Source organism: Erinaceus europaeus, chromosome 2 (genome assembly GCF_950295315.1).
Source record: "Erinaceus europaeus chromosome 2, mEriEur2.1, whole genome shotgun sequence".
Lineage (NCBI taxonomy): Eukaryota > Metazoa > Chordata > Mammalia > Eulipotyphla > Erinaceidae > Erinaceus > Erinaceus europaeus.
This window is the reverse complement of record NC_080163.1, coordinates 143,301,054-143,320,844: the sequence shown is the minus strand read 5'-3', so window position 1 is coordinate 143,320,844 and position 19,791 is coordinate 143,301,054. Positions and strand designations below refer to the sequence as shown.

General features: G+C 42.3%; 1 protein-coding gene and 1 long non-coding RNA gene across 3 annotated transcripts in view; one reads left to right on the top strand and one right to left on the bottom strand.

Moving 5' to 3' along the window:
• Positions 1–7,053, bottom strand: part of CDH11 (cadherin 11) — a 170,021-nt gene extending 162,968 nt beyond the window's left edge. Inside the window, exon 1 of the mRNA XM_007517769.3 lies at positions 6,886–7,053. The gene's annotated coding sequence lies outside the window, so the exon portion shown is untranslated. The remainder of the gene's footprint in view (positions 1–6,885) is intronic.
• A 139-nt stretch (positions 7,054–7,192) lies between these two features.
• The window catches only part of LOC132536760 (uncharacterized), a 220,505-nt gene continuing 207,906 nt past the window's right edge, over positions 7,193–19,791 (top strand). The window contains exons 1-2 of one of the 2 annotated variants that reach the window (XR_009548281.1): positions 7,193–7,323; positions 13,319–13,402. This is a non-coding gene — a long non-coding RNA (uncharacterized LOC132536760). Of the gene's footprint in view, positions 7,324–8,701; positions 8,826–13,318; positions 13,403–19,791 lie in introns of those variants that run through there. The other variant, XR_009548282.1, reaches the window with a different exon arrangement.

The following is a 19,791-nucleotide window of genomic DNA, read 5'->3' as shown; positions in this document are numbered from 1 at the left end:
AGGGAGTCCGCTTCACAGGTGGTAAAGCTGGTCTGTGGTTTGCCTTTCTCTCCCCCCTCTGTCTTCCCCTCCTCTCTCCATTTCTCTAGGTCCTATCCAACAATGACAACATCAATAACAACAGCAACAATAAAACAACAAGGACAACAAAAAGGAATAAATAGTTAAAAAAAAAAGATTAAAAAAATGTCAAACCACATTCACCTACAAAACAAATGGGAATATTCCTGAAATGGAGATAATTTGTCAAGAGATTAGTTATCATTTAAGGTAGTCTGGAATAGTAACAGACCTCTTTTAAGGAAAAGAAAAACCTGTGATGAATATCTCAACATCACATGCTCGGCAAACTTCCCCAGTAAGGTATTATTACTTCAGGGAAACTTACTGCAGCCACACATATGTACAAGGAACAGAAAGAAAATGCAAAGGTGAGAAAGGAGACAGACACTTTTCAAAGCTGTAATTATCTCTAAAATCTTGACTGCCTCTTGAATATTTCAAATGGAAGAGGGATGGATCACTTAAAATTATGAAATAATTCCCACAAAGATGCAGGCACTAATAAACAATTCATCACTAATTGGGAGAGTCTTCAATCTAAAGTGAATGTTCCTTGCAGGATCTGTGCCTAATAATTATAAAGAACTGCTACCTGCAACCATTAGTCTATAAAACTGCTTTCTGAGTCCATTTCAGAGTACCCCCCCCAAAAAAAAAGCTAAGCATTTATTGAGTACTTATCATGAACCAGGAATTGCACTGGTTAGAGTAAAATAAATTCTCATTTTATTTTCATAAATATCCTAGGATATAGATATTATTAGTTCCACCTTTAGAGAAGAGGCATCTGAATTCTGGAGTTATACAGCTAATTCTAGGGCATATATTTTATAAGCTGGTGAGCTATATTTAAGAAGGATCAAACTGCTGGATAAGGCTAACTTTAGGTGAGTCATGAAATATCATAATTGAACATAAAATACAAAGAGATGCAAAAAATCTTAATATTCAAGCTAAATCAGACATAACACAAGATTTTAAAAATCAAGATAAATGGAAAAAATAAGAACTAGCTGGATATAAGCATGCTAGGGAGACAGGGCTTAGGTCTGTATTTGCATGCTGTGTATTTGCATCCCTCTCCTCTGATGCCAACACTGCCACTCCACAATTGGTTCAAACCTCAGGGATAGTGGAAACAGTCCTGACCATTTCAGGATGTGATGATCATGGTAAAGCATTCCCAGAAAGCCATGGCAGGAGTGAATGCATAGTTACTCCATCTGATATGTATATCCCTGCCTTCAGCCATGCATTTTCTGTTTGAGAATAAGACACTATGGATAGCAGGAACTTTTAATTCTTGAAGCTTGCCTTCAACTAGTGAAGTTTGAAAAGAGACTGCTCTGTGTCTTAAGCTAAAAGCAGGCACCTCTGTTGTTCAGGTTGCTATGTTAAGTGATCATCATAGAGGGGAGAAGGCTGTGTCTATCGTCATTTTCTTGAAGAAAAACTATGTGCAAAAGTACCCTTAATTTTCTGAAAATCATGCCAGTGCAGAAGACCATGTCAGAAGGACTTCTGTGAAACAATGGAGTGTGTAGAGCAGGTAAAGGCTTTTCACCTGTGACAAACAGAATTTCAGAGAAAAGGAGTACCTATTAACAGTATCTTTTGAGGAGTACTCAGTGTCAAGAGGCAAGAAAAGAAAGTAAGAGTGTGGTGTGAGTGCTTTGTATTGTGACCCATAAAGCTGCTTATGCCAACTTGCTGGACTCAGCAACTCACATTTGGAGTAAAAAATTGAGAGTAAAAAAATAGTGAAAATGCAAGAGACAGAGATGCCAATATTTGGCCTGCCATATGAGACAGGATCATTTGCTCAAAGATTGTCACACTCCTCTCTTCTCTTCTTCCCCTTCTTCTACACACTCCTACCTTAGGAAACACTCTGTTGTTCCAGGTTTCCTGCCTGAACAGAAACCTCGACCATACAGATTATGAAAACAATGCTATATCATGATAAGAATTCTGGGATTTTACAACTGAGGACTGAGTATAGCAAAAAATGAAATTTTGCTTTCAGTTCTAACACATGGACATTATTCATAAGCACTTAAACTTTTCAAATGCTTTTTCTTTTTAAGTTGAATAAATTGTACAGTTATGAGTATGCATTTACAGAATACATTGACTTATTTTTCCCCCTACTTAATACTCCCTCCCATAATCCTTTTCCATTGATTCCTTCTACATCAACCACCTGTGCATCCCAACACACTCAGAGCAGCAAAGAATTCCACTGCTGATTCACCTGAGAAGCAACCGTACTTAGTGAAATAAAGATAAATAATAGAAATAAGTATTCACTTACATCAGTACTTGTTTTTTAATACTGCTTTCCTTCTAATTATAATAGACCATTAGGGCTTTTCCCTCTCTTCTTCTAAACTTTTATAATGATACTATCAAACAGTAACAAATACAATTTGTACAGTCTGAAATATGCAATTTAATCATAAGCAATAATTTCCATATCACTGAGATAAAAAAAGGTCAAATGATTAAACTCCAGTGCATGAGGACCAATCTTCAATTAAAATTTACTCTCTGCTAGGTTTAGATGTTGCACAGTAGTATCAAGAGTGATTTAAAGGTAAAACACTTACTGTTATATTAAAACTCCATGCCTTAAAGTGTTTACCAAAGCTCATACTGCTATTCAGTTTTTGCAAATTAGAAATGTTTTGCAGTCTTCTTCAAAACCTCTCAAAAGAATAGGCAATAATATCACAGTAAGTCTCACTAATATTTTTCTTCGTTATGCATTTCCTTCCCCTCTGAGTCTGAAATGATGCTCTTTCTGCCAGAAAATCCTCCCAGATTGCTGCCTCAGTGAGAGCTGACCTTGTTTGTCACACAGCCCAACCCCCACCCATCTCCTACTTAGAAAATTCTCAGATTCCAAGGTTTTCTAACTTTCTAGTAAATTCCAAGGTAGCTAGAAGAGGCTGAAGGTAACGTGATCCGCGAACTAGAAAGATGTTAATCCTGACAAACTGCTCAAGCAGTAGCCTGAACCACAACTAGATTGAATTCGGTCTCTCCTGAGAGGGCCAGACAAGGCTGGTGGTAACAAAACCGCTTTTCACTGGTGCCCTCAAAAGCAGATGGGCCCCATGAAGAAAATTGGAGAAGGGCGCTATTGCCCTCTAGTGGTCACAAGTGCAATCTTCATGAAGGCGCCCACTGGAGAGATGCACAAGGCTCTCAATGTCAAGGTAAAATTAAAGCAGAAAGATGTCTAATTATCTTCCTCGAGTGTTTTCTTTAGTCCTTTCTGCCCAAAGAAGAGACTGTGGATGGCTATCACAGTAATCCTGATGGGAACCAGATTTTGCCTTCTACTGTTACACCAGAATTTCTCCAGTTCTTTTTTTTTTCCTTCTTTTTTATCAGACTTGATGTTTTTTTCCTGCAGTCAATTAAAAATCAACATCTATACATACCAGTGAGATTTAAACATTACAGCAGTAGTGATTCTTTAATCAAAGGCTGATAACTTACAAAGTTTATCAGGTCTAGTACATGGGTTCTCCACAAATTAGGTAACTGTGAAGCGGTGGTCAATTTCAAAAGGGATGTGGTGATCCTTATATCAGTTGGCTGGGGAGTTTACAGAATGTTTGGAATTTTCTAGAAAAAAAAAACAACTTAAAAATCCATTGTTACCTAGAAAACTCAAAGGTTCAAAACAATGGTTTGCTACTTAATTACACTCTATAGAGTATTATTTAACTATTAGATAAGATTATCAACCTGAGTAGAAATCCAAATGCTAAAAATAAGCCTAAATTAAATGAGTATGCTTTTTGAACACCTACCTACATAAACATATTGGAAATGGAGGAAGACTAAAATCAGATTTTCAGTTCACTCAGATTGTTTTGGAGCTACATTGAATATCGCAGCTCAAAGTAAATGTGAATTCTGACAAGATTCAGAGACATACTATGCTCATGAGAGTGTAGCTTAAGCATTTTAAATCAGGCCTTGAGGCCAAAGTCATGTTGTTTCCCATAAAAGGGCCCCTAAACTAGAATCTTTACAAAGCAACCATGTAATTCTATTCAATGTAGAAGAAAAACCATGAATTATGAAGAGAAGTCCATTAAAGAAGCATGAAATTGAACTCTCCCCCCCCACCCCAAATCAGGACATGACTCTCCAAACCTGTCCCACACCCACCTCCTACACAAATAAACAAACAACTAAGCATATACACCTATACTAGCACTGCATAGAAGAAGTATAAGTTCTGGATCATAAAAAATAGAGCTGTAACTTAAAAAAAAACAAATTAACAAAAGATTGCATCTTAATTGAAAATAGAATTTAGGTTTCTAGTAATTTTACTGTCTGCTGTTCCGATAATAGGGAATATAATGAAAGTTCTGAAGTGCTATCAAGATGGTCCACTGTTTCAATTAAAACTATAAAGTCTATTTTTCTAGTAAGCAGTAAGTTCAGTTTGAGTAATCTACATATCTGAACCTCATCAGATTATTCTCAGAATTTTCATTGTGTGTCCTAATTTCCTCTCCTCAGGGAATGGAAGGTGACCCCCCCCCCCTTGTAGTAAAATAGCCATCTTATGAAGTTTCTGAAATAACTATGAAAATAAGATAGTAACTGTTATTATTGCAACTAAGTTGCAAGGCATTTTAATATATTAATTTGCAACGTTTCAAAAGAAAGATGTATAGATGATCCTTGCTCAAGACCCAAAGTTCCTTGGTCTCTTAAAAGCCTTTCTCTGGTTTATACTTGAAAATGACTCACATTCCTTTGTACTAGGCAGGATTTCGGTTTTGCACTGAAGTTGGAACTTTAGAGACCACAAACGAACCCTAAAATTTCAAATCAGAGCTCAGGGTTAACAACTTTAGTGATCAGGAACTTCAAGGTCCCTAAGGTACAGACCAGAATTCTGCTCCTTTGTTTTTCAACTTTTTATCCTTTTGTTCTACTGGTAGAAGGTTGGGCTTCTGGCAGCTGAAGTTGGGCAGTGACTACTTATGAACGCTTTTGGTGTCTGCATCTCAATAAGTGGGAAAAAAAAAAATTCCAGGATTAGTTTAAAATGAGGGCTATCCCCTACTCCCCTCTCCCTTCCTGTTTTAGGCTCTGGTGCTAAGTCCAGCCTGGCAAATCTGCTGAGGTGATCTGCTGGTGTATTCTCCTTCCTGAGAACACTTGTACATTTCCACTCCCGGGGAAATACAGATACCCTGCAAAACCATTTATGTCTGTTACGAGCCCAAGTGATAAAAAAAAAAAAAATCCATTTTCTTGCCAGATTAATTATCGTGACTTCCCTGTGATTAAACAGAAAACCTACTGCTCCGTATTCAACCAGAAGGAATGATGAGAATATGGTAAAATGAAAGAATTTTGAGCCATCTGAACAAGATTTCTTTAGGAACGGGGAAAGAAGACTTTAGACAAATCTGTACCCTCATATACAACAGGGTTTCTGGAATAAACCTCTACCCATCCCCATCCCCACCCCAGTCGCTTAGAGAAGTGCATTATTGAATAATTAAAAGATGTAATTTCTTAATAGCGGTGTGATAGTCCGTGAAATTCCTGATCAACAAAAGCAACAGGGCTCTCCCCCCGCCCCCCCCCCCCCCAAACAGCATCTAGAAAACCTTTCACTCAGGGAGGGATGCTTGCTATGCCCCAGGGAAAGCAAGAAAGGGATAAGAAAGCACAAACCCAGGGCCTCGCCTACCCCCACTTTGTCTGGGGACTCTGTACTCAGTCGGCCCTCCTACAGTTTCTTGCTCTGGTCTGGGAGCACAGAGGTGCTCCCCTTTTGGCCCTCCCCATCCTGCCGGCTGCTCCGCGCTACCAACCCCGGGCTCACGTTTCAGGGGACAGCTGAGCGAGGGAAAGCTGGTGTGCGGGGGGGGGGGGGGGGGGGGGCTGGAGAGGATTGGCGCGCTCCGGATGGAGGCTCCAGCATCTGGAAAGGGTCGGCTCCCAAAGTTGACGCTGACCCTGGCGGGCTTAGGCTGAGCTAGCCCGAGTCTTAGCGGCTTGTGGATCTACCTTTGGGCGAGTGGGTGGGTGCAGGCGAATACCGCCCCCTCCCCCCACCCCGAGCTCCCCTAAGAAACCCACCGCTGAAGCGCGCACCGCACTGCACTCAGCGGCTCCAGAGCCGCAGTAAGCGGACCCAAACCCAAGCTATTAAAGTGCGGGGGGGATAGCGGACCAGAACGAGATTCTTTCAGTCTTCTGGGGCTTCCCCGAGCAGTCTCCAATGCGGGAACTGAACCCCAGGGGAAGCTCAGCTGGGATCCCGAGGAAGGGGCAGAAATCCTACAGAGCGCGGTCACGTCGCCGCTTTCAGAAAGAGGCGCAGCGCGGGAGGGCACCGCGCAGGGGGCGACTTTCCCCAGAGACCCGACCAGGGCAGAGTGCGAGTCCTGAGCGCGGCTCTGCAGTCTCTTGTCCCAGGCGGGTGCAAACCCTCCTCCTCCTCCCGGGGTCTCAGAGCTGAACCCAGTGGAGGCCGGAGCGGGAGAAGACAGAGGTTGGAGAGCACATCTGGCGCTTCTGGTTCCTGTGCAACCCGCGCCCACAGCTGGCTCTCTTTCCTTTTTTTTTTTTTTTTGATTTTTTTTTTTTAGGCAAATCTCCTACTTCGTCTTTTTCCCGTTTCTGCTTGGCACTAGTGAAACCTCTGCGAGTCAGACCCCCCACACACAACAACATTTTCATCTAGCGATTCCCCCCCACGCCGACAACCCTCGGCCCCCGCCCCAAGAAGCTCCATCCAGGAGAGGACAAGGGACTGGCGGTGCATCTCACCTGGGGCCCCAGAGGGTGGGCGCGAGCTTCGGGAGGTCGGTCCCTGGGCGAGCGCAGTGGTGGCACCCCCGGCCCCAGCCCGGGTCCCATTCACAAGTCGGCGGCTGCGAGCGGCCCCCGCGGCATCTGCTTGAGACGCTCCCCTCGGCTGGCGGCGGCCGCGGAATGAGCCGCCAAGCGCGCTAGTGGCAGGAATGAGAAACCGAGGGGAGGTGGCGGGAGGGGGGGGAGGGAGGCCGCCGCTGGGAGGGAAAGAAAGGGCGGGGGGGGGGGGCGGAGAGGAGCCGAGGCCGCGAGACGAAGCTAGCTGGGCCTCCTAAAGACTGCGGGGGCCGACCCTGTCCGCGCCCCTCCCTTCGGGCCCCGGAAGATGCGGGTCCCAGAATCAGGGGCAGCCCTGCGGGTCCCCGGATCGCCACACTCCTGCTCCCTTGAGATGTAAGAGTCTGGAGCAACTGAAGTTGGGCTCCAGGGACCTGCCACCAATCCGAGAGGGTGGAGGCAGAAAGCTGGGGATAGGCAGCGAGCTCCCCGCCCCCCCTTACTCCCTTTGCTCAGTCCTCTCCAGCAGACCAGGCTGGTTCCCTAGGCAGGAGGCCGGGATAGTGGGTATGGGGGCAGCATCGCCCAAGGCTTATGGGGCTTATTCATGTTCATTCTACTACCCCATTCTTCTGAGAATGCCTCCACTTTTTTGGCTGCTACCCCGACGCCCGCCCCCACCCATTTCAAACTCTACTTGGGGCGCGAAGGAAAAAAAATCTAGGGGCAGGAGACTTCGGACTTGGGGAGCGCAAGATTCTGTCCAAGCCTCTGGTGCCTGGGATGTGGGTGAGGGGACTGGACGCTGGGAATCACTTAGTCTGGGGCCGCATCGTGTGAACACCCCACGAGGGGAGTCTGTATCCTCGCCTCGGGGAGGCACCCGTGAACCCGCATTTGGCGTCACTTGTTGCCTCAGGTCCCCTGGTTGAACACCCACCATTTGTCTGCAGAATGAGTGAACGTGCAGGAGGAAAGTCTGGGGTGTCAGCGCCAGCATTCTCCCTCCCGCAACCCGTAATCTTCGTAGAGGACCCGCAGGAGAATGGAGATTTGGGTCCGCTTCCTAGTCTTGTAGAGTGGCCCTGAGATCAGGCTGGGTGGTGGTGGTGGTGGTGGTGTTGGTGGTGGTGGTGGTGGTGGTGGTGGTGGTGGTGGTGGTGGTGGTGTATGTGTATTGAGAGTCATATCAGACACTGGACCCCCGGGACGCTGATGTGGGGACACCAACACTAGGTCGCCCACTGGGGCTGAGAGGAGCAATTGTATGACCAGTTGGGGACCTTGGCGAAAACAACTTTCAGCGGAAGAAGGGAGTATATGTGTGTGTGGGGGGGGGGGGGGGCTAGGGGTACAGAGGATTGTTGGGAAAGGAGGGGGAAATGGGACAGTGGAAAGGCTAATAGGTAAAGGGCTGAGATGGGCTCTCCAGCAAGGACGCAGGGTGAGGGCCGAGGGGAAAGGGTGAGAGGCCCGCAGAGAGACACTAAGAGGGAGGACTGGACGTGGGGAGGGGGAGAAAAGAGGCGCAGCGGGGTTAACGGGGAAAAAAAACGGTGTGGGGGGTGGCGGTGCTCCAAGGAGAAGACAGCCTCAGACTGCCAGCGTATAGGGAGAAAAGAATAGATGGAAGCGCCGGAGGGCCGCCCCCGTCCTGAGGCTGCGGCCCTCTGAGCTCCCCGCCTGGACACGTGCGCGGGGGCGGGCGGTCCCGGAACCTCCCTGCCCGCGTCCTCTGAGGCCGCCCTCGCCTTCCGCGCCGCGGTGGCTTTTACTCTGCCCGCCCCTCAGCCGGAGGAGGAGGAGGAGGAGCGCCCCGCGCACCAGTCTCTGGAGCCTCGGTCTCCCCGGGACCCAGGCGCCAGGCCACTAGGCTGGAGAAGCCTCCACCTCCTCAGGTTGGTCCTTGGCCCCCACCCCGGAGCCCCTCCCACAGGTTCCCCGGGGTTCCAGTCTCAGCCTCTGTCCTAGTCTTTTCCAGGACCACTTCCACCCTCGCCCCCAAACTTTGAGTCCTAGACCACCACCTAAAACCCCACAGCAAGGCTCAAGACAAAAGTCCAAGGGCGGGGTGCTCTGCTCTCCCATTTTCTCCCACCGGAGAGGATGCAGGAAAGAAAAAGAAGGCGGCCCCACTTCCCCACAGAACACAGAAGTTCACCTGAATTTTGCTCTTGTTTTTGTCTGTCCACATGAGCATCAAGGAAACCTTTTGTGAAACCTTCCTCAGTCTAACTGCACATACACAAACATGTCCAAGATCTGTGTGGGTCAGGGCATTTCTTGATCAGTGAAGTTTCATTCCTTTTTACGAGAAACTCCACTGAGTGGCAAGCTACAATCTGGAAGAGAACCCTAAGGTGTGGGATTATTTTATTTTATTTTATTTTATTTTAACCAGGGTTATGGCTGGGACTCAGCGTTTGCATCCACTGCTTGTGGCAGCCATCTTTTTTTATTTTGCTAGAGACAGAGAGAAAGCAGACATATAGAGGGAGAAAGAAGGGGCCAGGTGGTGGCGCACCTGGTTGAGAGCGCATGTTACAATGCACACAAATCTGGGTTAGAGCCCCCAGTCCCCACCTGCAGGGGGAAAGCTTTGCAAGTGGTGAAGCCATGTTTCAGGTGTCTCTGTTTCTCTCCCTATCTCCCCTTCCCGTCTCGATTTCTGGCTGTCTCTATAAAGTAAATAAATAAAGATAAAAAAGTTTAAAATAAAAAAAAAAGAGGGAAGAAGAATGAGTGGCACCTTCAGCAATGCTTCACAGCTCATGAAGCTCCTCCTCCAAAGCTGTCTGCTCTCGCAGGTGAGGACGGGTCTTGAACCCAACCCCAGGAATGTATACAATTTACCAGGTGCCCGACCCCTGCACCATATATTTATATTACCAGAGGGCTGCTCAGCTCTGGTTGGTGGGGTATAGGGGGCAGGAAGAAGATTTTAACCAGGGAACTCAGAGCTTCAGTCTTTTTTTTTTTTTTTTAATATTTATTTACTTATTCCCTTTTGTTGTCCTTGTTTTATTGTTGTAGTCGTTGTTGTTGGTTAGGACCCAGAGAAATGGAGAGAGGAGGGGAAGACAGAGAGAGGGGAAGAGAAAGACAGACACCTGCAGACCTGCTTCTCTGCTTGTGAAGTGACTTTCCTGCAGGTGGGGAGCTAGGGGCTCAAACTGAGATCCTTACAAGGGCCCTTGCACTTAGCGCCACATGCGCTTAACCCGCTGTGCTACAGCCCAACTCCCAGAGCTTCAGTCTTGTGAGTCTTTTGCATGATCATTGTACTATCCATTCATTAAATCTTTGTTTTACTCCTTTCTTTTACCAGAGCACTGCTCAGCTCTGGTAAAATAGTGGTACCAGACTTTGAATCTGGGACCTGCAGCCTCAGGCATGAAAATATTTTCATAACCATTATGCTATCTTCTCCCACTATTATCATTATTATTATTTTACATATAGGTCCCAAGTTGATCTTTATCACCTGTAATCTGATGTTAGCTGAAGTTTTGCCTTCTCTTTACCATTTAGAATTCATCAATTGACAGAAGAAGTTTGTCTTTTTTTTTTGTCATTAAATTATAGCATCTGAATTTTTTGAAGTAAACTAGATTGTTGAGTAGTTTTACTAGCATTGCATACCAGAACCTGGCATAACCCAGTGTTAATATTTCTTTGCACAACCCAGCAAGTTATACTGCCTGAGATTCTATTAGAGAGGTCTGAAAACATTTACAAAGATGTATTTAGTAATGATCACAGCAGCATTATCTGTGCAAGTGAAAGTCTGTAAGCAATTCCAGTGTTCATAACTGGTGACTAGATAAACAAATGTGGTATGTTCATATAATAAAATAGTAGTTGGCATTCAAAAACAAACTTGAGACTTGTATCATGAATGGAACTTAAAAACATACTAAATGCTACATGTAAACTTTATGTTGTGTGATTCTGTTTATATCAATTGAGCCTAAAAAGCAAATTTATAGAGAAAGATATCAGTGGTTATCCTGATAGTCTGAATTTAAATTGACAGTAAATGGACATAAGGGAATTTTGTTGGGTGATTAAAGCATCCAGAAATTGGATAATGTTTTCACACTTCTATATATGTAGAATTTTCCTTAGACTTTTCTTAGATTTTCCTCTTGACATTTTTACTTCCTGAATATCTATGACCTACAGTTGAGCCCCCAGGGACAAAATTTGTGCAAGGCAATTTAACAGGAAAAAAATGTATATATAAAAAAGAGTTCTATTTTTTTTTATGGAAAGATAACCATACTTCTTTCTATTCAGCAAGTTCTATTTTGGCGACTGCTTATAAGTGTTAAAAGCAAGTTAATTCCCCCCTTTCACTCTTCTAAGTGATTAATTCCTGGGAACTAGAGTTAGGCATTCCAGTTCGTGACATTTTCAACACACCTACACATAGACACAGTACTAAGTGCACATTTCAGAAGGGATTTTTTTTTTTTTATGACTATGTTAGGATCTATCTTAGAAATCCATATCAAGCACTTGGGTGGAGTATTGTGTGATTGCAGTTTAAATTAAAAAAGGAAAAGGGGAAAAAAAAAAGAAACCTCACTGACAGTTTAAATTAAAAGATTCAGTTCATCTAGGCAGCCAAAAGTTTGGGTGTTTATCTTAACTTGCTTCACCTTTCCTTCACCTTATTCTTCAGTGGAGGAAACCAGAGTTCAAGGCTTCTCTGGAGTCAAGATTAAACCACCCCTTTTGCTTCTTGTATGTTCTAATCCAGACAGAAATGAGGCCCAAATGGGTCTTTTCTTTGTCTTTGGAGAGAGTCAGCAAGAGTCTGATAATTTCCTGTTGGTTCCTACATCAAAGCTGCCAGTTTCTCACCCCTTTGATGCATCTCTGCTCAGACTCTGGTCCTGCTGAGCTAGTTCCTTATTTCCTCTTAGAAGCTCCAAGCTCCCCCAAACCTCCTCAAAGCATTCTGCTCTTTGGTACTTAAGTTAAAAAGTGAGGCAGGATCCAAGGATCCAAGCAGGGAAGTGGTTTTGTCACCATTGTAGTCTTGACTCTAGGATTCTAGTAGTGGTAATAGGAGTGCCACTTCTGAGTCATACATTTCAAATAGAGATCACCACAGGAAGGTCCAGGAAAACAAACAAACAAAAACTGGGAATACTTAGATCCCTAATCTGGGTCTGATTCCTGATTCTGCTACTTACTGTCTGTGGGACTTTAGGGAAAGGCTTTTATCTCCATTAGTTGTGTCTCCAATTCTGTGAAATAGAACTTATTTTCCTACCCCGATATATTGAGCATGGTGTTTAGAGAATAGACTCAATGAACTAAAGGTATTCAATACTATTATTAATGAGGAGCTGTGATTATTATTAGACCTTAAATGGCATGCAGAAGAAAAGAGCCTCAGCTATCCTGACTGTAAATGATAGTTTACTTTTGAGAGATTCTGAGGAAAATCTGTTCTGAGCTGACATTCTGGCAGTTTAAAGTTTACCCTTTATTAAAATCATAGTATCTCATGGGCACAACTTCCCTTTCCACCACAAGGAAACGTCATTTCAGGTTAAAACCCAACTCATGACTGGGATTCAGGCCTAGTTGTGCTTGACTCATACTCTGTCTTTCAGTAGGAAAGCTTAGCCTTTCAGTAGAGAATATCATGCAGGAGGTTCTAATTTTGGTATGAATGGGAGAATGTGCACAAAAGGCATGGGGGGCGGGGAGCTTTCCTGTCTAGCCAAAGCAGAAGAATCTATCCAATTCCTAGACATGGTGCCTGGATCACAATAAATGCACAGTAATAAATAAATAAATGCTGGGAAGAGAAAAGGGTGAACACAATGGAAAGGTTGAGGGAAGGACAATGAAAGCAGAAGAGGTAAAAGAAAAAAGAGGACATATAAGAAAAGATATAAGCCTGTTGAACTATTTGTAAACATAGCGCCTTTCTTTGGTAGGTAGAAATCTCAAGGTTTTGAGGGTCATGCATTCTCTCCTTTTAATGGCACTGAGGATAATCAAAGCATGCACATCTCTACTCCATTGGCTCCCTGCAGATCTTCTAATTCTTCCCGTGTTCATTCAAGCCAAACTTAATTTCTTGTTATTGTTCAAACCCAAGTGCACTCCAGACTCAAGACCTTTGTATTTGTTGTTCCCTCTTCCGGAAGCAGGCTGCTTCTAGTCTTTCTCAAGATTTGCTTCCTCTTTCTTCCCTGTTTAACCAAGACTCCCTGGGATCCTCTTTCCACAGAAGTACCCACTCAGAATTCCAATACCCTGCATCCCACTAGATAGTTTTATTCTTGTTCATAACACATATATCTACTTTAAATCGCATTGCATATTTTTTACTTACCTGTTTTTATTGATCATCTTGCCCCACTAGGGTACAAGCTTCAGGAAGGAAAAATACATCATCTCTCTTGTTCATTCCTGTATCTTGAGCATCTAATACAGTGCCAAGCATATGGTAAGCACTCAGTAAATATTTGTAGCATGAATACATGAATAGTAAATGCATAAAAAATGCTAACTGCTAACTGAATGAATGAATTCCTAAACCAAAAGCAGATGGATCATCTGCTTGAATCTAAACATGGTACGAGTGTCCCTTGTTTACAGAGTGAATTTAATGATGCCAATTATTCACATTACAGAACTGATTCTTTACCAGAGGTTTCATTTGAATGTTAGTTAAAATGACTACATCTTTCGTGCTTTTAAAAAGCATAATTCACTTTGCAAAATGGTGGTATGCAGACAACTTTTCTAGAATGTATAAATTTCCCAAGATGAATTACAGGTATGCATAATAGTAGTTCTGCTACTGATTTCTAATTCTAGTTTGTTTACTGTATGGACTAAGACTGGCTTATTAAAGTGCTTCACAGAAGGCTATTTCAGTGTTCCTATGTGCATACATTTACATTCTTTTTTAAACTTGTGAATAGGCACGTTTAAATGTGTTTGCACTCCAGGAGAACCATTGGAAATGTTATTCAAAATTGGTTTTGGCTTGCTTTGCAAATAGACTACAATTTGGACAACAGGACTTAAGAAATCTGTGTTTCAAATTTTATGACCATTGAAATGTTGATAATCGGTAGTTAGGAGGAGGAAGACATCATCCTCACTCAATGAAGAAAGATTTCTCAAGTGTATTTTTAGTGTCCTCAGATAAAGATGGTTGAATTTACAAAGCATAAGCTAAGGGTGCTTTAGTGCTTTATCTAATTATTGTGTATGCTTTTGATTCGTTTTCTCTCTGGTAACTAAGAACTATTGATTGTCTTACCATAGAGCACAGGAAGGTCAATGGGATATCCTTCACTAATGACTGAGGAACTTTCATTTTGGAAAAAAAAAATCCTGGGGAGTCTCACTTTTTTGACTGACAGAATCTTAGCTCTGGGTGTTAAACCATGTTATCTATTACCCTTTATAGAGGGTCTTGTTCTGGCCTCTAAATAGAAAGAGACAGGCAGTTGAGGGCTTTGTTACAAGTAAAGAATTGTGGGAATTGTATGGAATTGCCCCCTTCCCACAATATTGTAGATCGTTATTAAATCACTAATAGAAAGAAATAAAATAAATTTCTCAAAGAAAAAAAAAGAATTGTACTTCAGACGAGATCGGGCGTGTTCAGGGTGGTATGGCCGTAGACAAAGAATTATACTTCAAATGCAGTGAGTAATATTGAAAAAAGAAATATGAAAAGCAGCGATATCAGTGTGACAGTGTGGACAAAGAGTGGATGGGAGGAAAAATGGGTTCATACATATAGTTGCATTTAACTAGGAGAGAAGGACTGCTGTCTTGAGATTAGGCTGTGGCAGCAAAAAGATCAAGTCCACATATACTTTACAACTTACATCAGTGCTTTCTATTGAATTGGTTATGACAGACAAGCAAAGAAAATATGTCAGACATCACCCACATATGACTTGACTCAAGCAATTGGAGAGATATAGGTGCTTATTGACTAGGCAATGTCTAGAGAATGACCAGGAATATTAGTATGTGACAAGGTTTAGGAGAGAAAGTTACTCAAGCGGTTTTATAAAGGTATTTTGAGCATTAGATTCTCTTCCCCTAAGTGCACAAATATCTTTATTCTAAAAATTTTTATTATCTATTTATTGGTTAGAGACAGCCAGAATTTGAGAAGAACGGAGAGACTGATGACTTACGAACTTTATCTTTATTATAAATAAAGATCTTTATTACAAATATCTTTATTATAAAAATTTTATTATCTTTATTTATTTGTTGGTTAGAGACAGCCAGAATTTGAGAAGAAGGGAGAGCCAGAGAGCCAGAGAGACACTTGTAGCACTGCTTCACCCCTTGTGAAGATTCTCCCCACAGGTGGGGATGACTGGGGGCTTGAACCTGGGCCCTTGCACATTGTAACTTGTGCACTCAACCAAATGCACCACCTCCCATCCCCAGTGCACATATATATTCTTGTGTGGGGAAGGAGGTTTTGTCTCCTTTAAATATATATATCTCAAGGCACTAGAGAGATAATTCAACAACCAGGCAGTACAAGTGCCTTGGTATTTGTGCAGTACAAGTTTGAGTTCTAACATCACATAAATTAACAGGGCACTAGGGGCAGGGTCCTCTGGTTCTGTGGTGTCTCTCTCTGTGTCTTAATTTTCACTGTAAACAGTGAAATCACAAATATTTGAGGCAAAAGAAGGAGAAAATATAGAAATCACTCATCTCTGAGCAAGAGACTGAGACTTAGTCTTTGTACTTTGCTTTAAGACAAATACTTCTTTTGTTCTAAGACATATCCTCATGTCTAAAAATCTTTGCCCCCAAAGATTTCTGTGTTCCAGATTCCCTCTAAAAGCCCATGATTACTGATTATGATCACTAGAGGCATAGCTTTTCAAAACTATGTCTAAAGGGTACATTTATATTGATTCTGTGTCAGTTGGAGTCTAGTCCTGAAACCCCAGTGAAATAAGACAGTCAGAAGTACGCCATAAATACCTTGACAAGTTTAGGCAGTGGCACAATCTGTAGAAGGTACACAGTAACATGCTGGCAAACACTAGAAGAAGAAGTAACATGCTAAAAAAAAAAAAGACACAGTTTCAGTCTTCTGGTCCCAACCTGTGAGGGTCAGGGAAGAGTGTTTCATGAGTAAAAGGTAAAATAAAAATAAATATAATGAAAATACCTGGGGGTATTCCATTTATCCAGGTCCATTTATTCAGGTCCTCTAAAGTTGCCACTCAAAACTATATGTTGCTATTACTGACACCCAAGGATTTCCACCTGTACTTAACAAGCTAAAGAATGCACTAGATTAATCACCGTGATGACCCCCATCTTTGCTTCTGCCAGGGAACTGAGCATAATCCCACAGCACAAAGAATGGATTTGGAAATAGCCAGTGTGAAATCTGCTCATGAAACTTTCTTGTTGTGGGCAAATTCTTTACCTTTATGAAACTCAGTTTCCCTATCCACAAAAGGGTGCCTATGCCATAGAATTGCTACATATTAGAAGGATTATAATTCACAGTGCCTAAAATATAGTGTTTTTTCTTCTATATCCCGACTCCTTATTGTTTTTCATTTTTTAGAACTGAACTAAGAAATCAATCATTTCAGGAAAAAAAATACCCCTTGACTTTTTACTCCTAATAGTGTACTATGCTTAACTTACCACATCTCTCTGCAAAAAAAGAAAGGAAAGAAAGAAATCTAGAGGCCAATAATTATTGAAATTCTATTACCATATCTTAAGAATATAGGCATTTGGTAGGTGTACATGAAATAAGTTCTAACCTTTTCTGCCAAAGAGTATGTTGTGATACCATCCTGGTGAAACAAGTGAGGGCAGAAGAGAGAAAAATAAAAACACATTGTGTTCCTTAAGATTTTGGTAGGGACTAGGTGGTGGTGCACCTGGTTAAGCACATACATTCCGGTGCACAAGGACCCAGGTTCAAGCCCCTGGTCCCAACCTGCAGGGGGAATGCTTCATGAGTAGTGAAGCAGGGCTGCAGGTGTCTCGCTTCCTCTCTATCTCCCCCCTCTCAATATCCTTCTGTCTCTATCCAATAGTAAACTAATAAAAAATTAAGATTTTAGTATAAAATATGAAAAGAAAATAATATGAAAGCAGATTCCAAGAATATCAGCAGTGGTGATCCTAGCTGGGTACACACATTACCACATGCAAGGACTCAGGTTCAAGCCCCAGATCTCTCCCTACCTGCAGGGGGAAACTTTAAGAGTGGTGAAGGAAGTATGCAGGTATCTCTCTCCATCTCCACCACTCTCTCCCCTCTTAATTTCTATCTGTCCTATCAAATAAAATTAAAAAGAAAACAAAAAAGAAGAGTCAATTAAATGATACATTAGTACTACATCATGTAGTACAAGCAATCCTTGATTGATTAGGAAACGGTTTTCAAAAGCAGCAACATTTACCATGTGCATTTACAGTCTGAAGTGCTCCTCTCCTTAGTGTTGATTACATCGGTGGAAGGGGAAAATACATTCAGACAGTCTCATTTCAGTAAGTCAAATGATTCTTAGAAGCAAATATTGAAAGATGTGCTACAAAATAATCAATCATCAGATAAAACTGGGATGTGACAAATGTATAAAATTAAGTAAAATTAAGAGTATTTTTTTCAACTGGAAGTTTGTCTAGTTATAAAAAATTCTGGCAGAAGAAATGAGAAATTTAGACAAACCATAATCTAAAAGGTGATATTATTTTAAAGCAGATTGAAGACAGCTGAAAATAGTTGTCAATTCTTCCCTTCCCCTTCTTCCTAACTCTGTTTCTCACGCATGTCCAACATTCAGTAATTGCTTTTTCATGATAAACATCTCTTCCTTTTTTTTTTGTTAACAATGTAGCTTCTACAATAGTTATGTGTTTTATTTGACCAGTGGCTGTCTTAAATATCATATCACAAGCAGAAAACTCCACTGTAGTAGTGTCAGCAGCATTCTAATCAGTAGAAAGTGTCTTCTGCATATTATTGCAGTGTATCATTACATTTATTTTTTTGATGAATAAACATCAATACCAGGTGATACATAGATGTCATGCACATTCAAGGTCATGTACATTCGGTGTTATGAAACTTGGTGGTCGCCCATTCTCTATCCCTCTGGGAGCATGGACCCAGGGTCATTGTGGGTTGCAGAAGGTGGAAGGTCTGGCTTCTGTAATTGCTTCCTCGCTGAACATGAACGTTGACTGGTTCCAGATGCCACCAGGATGCTGGCCAGGCTTCCCTGGATTGAAGACCCCACCAATGTGTCCTGGAGCTCAGCTGTCCCAGAGACACACCCTACTAGGGAAAGAGAGAGGCAGAGTGGGAGTATGGACCGACCAGTCAATGCCCATGCTCAGCGGGGAAGCAATTACAGAAGCCAGACCTTCTACCTTCTGCAACCCTCAATGATCCTGGGTCCATGCTCCCAGAGAGATAGAGAATGGGAAAGCTATCAGGGGAGGGGGTGGGTTATAGAGATTGGGTAGTGGGAATTATGTGGAGTTGTACCCCTCCTACCCTATGGTTTTGTTAATTAATCCTTTCTTAAATAAATAAAAAATTAAAAAAGAAACTTGGTGGTCTACATATAGCATTCTCTCATCAGTATGCTTTGCTGTTTCAGTTGCATGAGATGGTTGCTCTCTGTACCTGCAACACTGTATAATCTATCTGCATTTTGAATCCAAATACACAGAAACCTATTAAACTCAGCCTGTCTCTGAATGCCCATAGCACCATTGTCTTTTGCATATGTAATTAACCCTGCTTAAAACTAGCTTCCAATCTTCATGCTCTAATTCCAAGCTAACTTTCAAAAATTCTGTGAAGTATCCTAAGCTCCAGAAATACTCTCCTGAAACTTCTTATTCCTACTCCATCTCAACCACTGGTATGGACTTTGTTTTCTTTGTACTGTGTACCTAATTCTGATGTAGTATTTGAACCATCATTAATTTATTTCCTCCCAAGACTTATATACTTATATGACTTTGAGGTTACGGGTCTTTTTGAAAAAAAAAATATATATATATTAATTTGTAAGTGCAGAGAAATTGAAAGGGAAGGGGGAACATAGTGAGTGAGAGAGATACTTGCAATATGGTTTCACTTCTTGTGAATCTCCCCCCTCATCCCCCTCCCCGCACTGCAGGTGGAGACCTGGGATTTGAGCTAGGGTCCTTGCACATAATGTGTGTGCTCAACAGAGTGCTTCAGTGACTGTCCCCTAAGAGCCTTTTTAAAATATATGTTATACTCCCAGAATCTGTCACAGCTCTTGGCAAATGAACTGCATCAATACATTTGAGGAACACTGAGAATCATAGTGTTAATTTAATATTTACATGGTTCTGGCAATGCTCTGTGTCATTTACATATAGACCCAGTTTAACTCTCATAACTGACAAATGATATAAATGGCATAAAAGAAAAGATCTCTTATAGCAGGAGAAAGAACGGGGAAGGTAGGGATGGATAAAGAGAAATGTTTGTGTGTATATACATAAAAATGTCCTATTCCACTGGTCGGTGTGTCTATTTATGTTCCAGTACCAAGCACTTTTTATTACAGTGGCCTATTAATACATTTTGAGATCTGGGCGTGTGAAGCCTCCAGTTCTGTTCTTTATTTTCAAAATAGTTTAGGAAATTCTAGGTCTTTTCTGGTCCCAGAGAAATGTCTATTTTTGGGGGCAGGGTGGTAGCGCATCAGGTTAAGCACACATAGTACAAAGTGTAAGGACTGGAGCAAGGATCCAGGTTTGAACCCCCAGCTTCACACCTGCAGGAGGGGGTTGCTTCACAAGCGGTGAGTCAGGTCT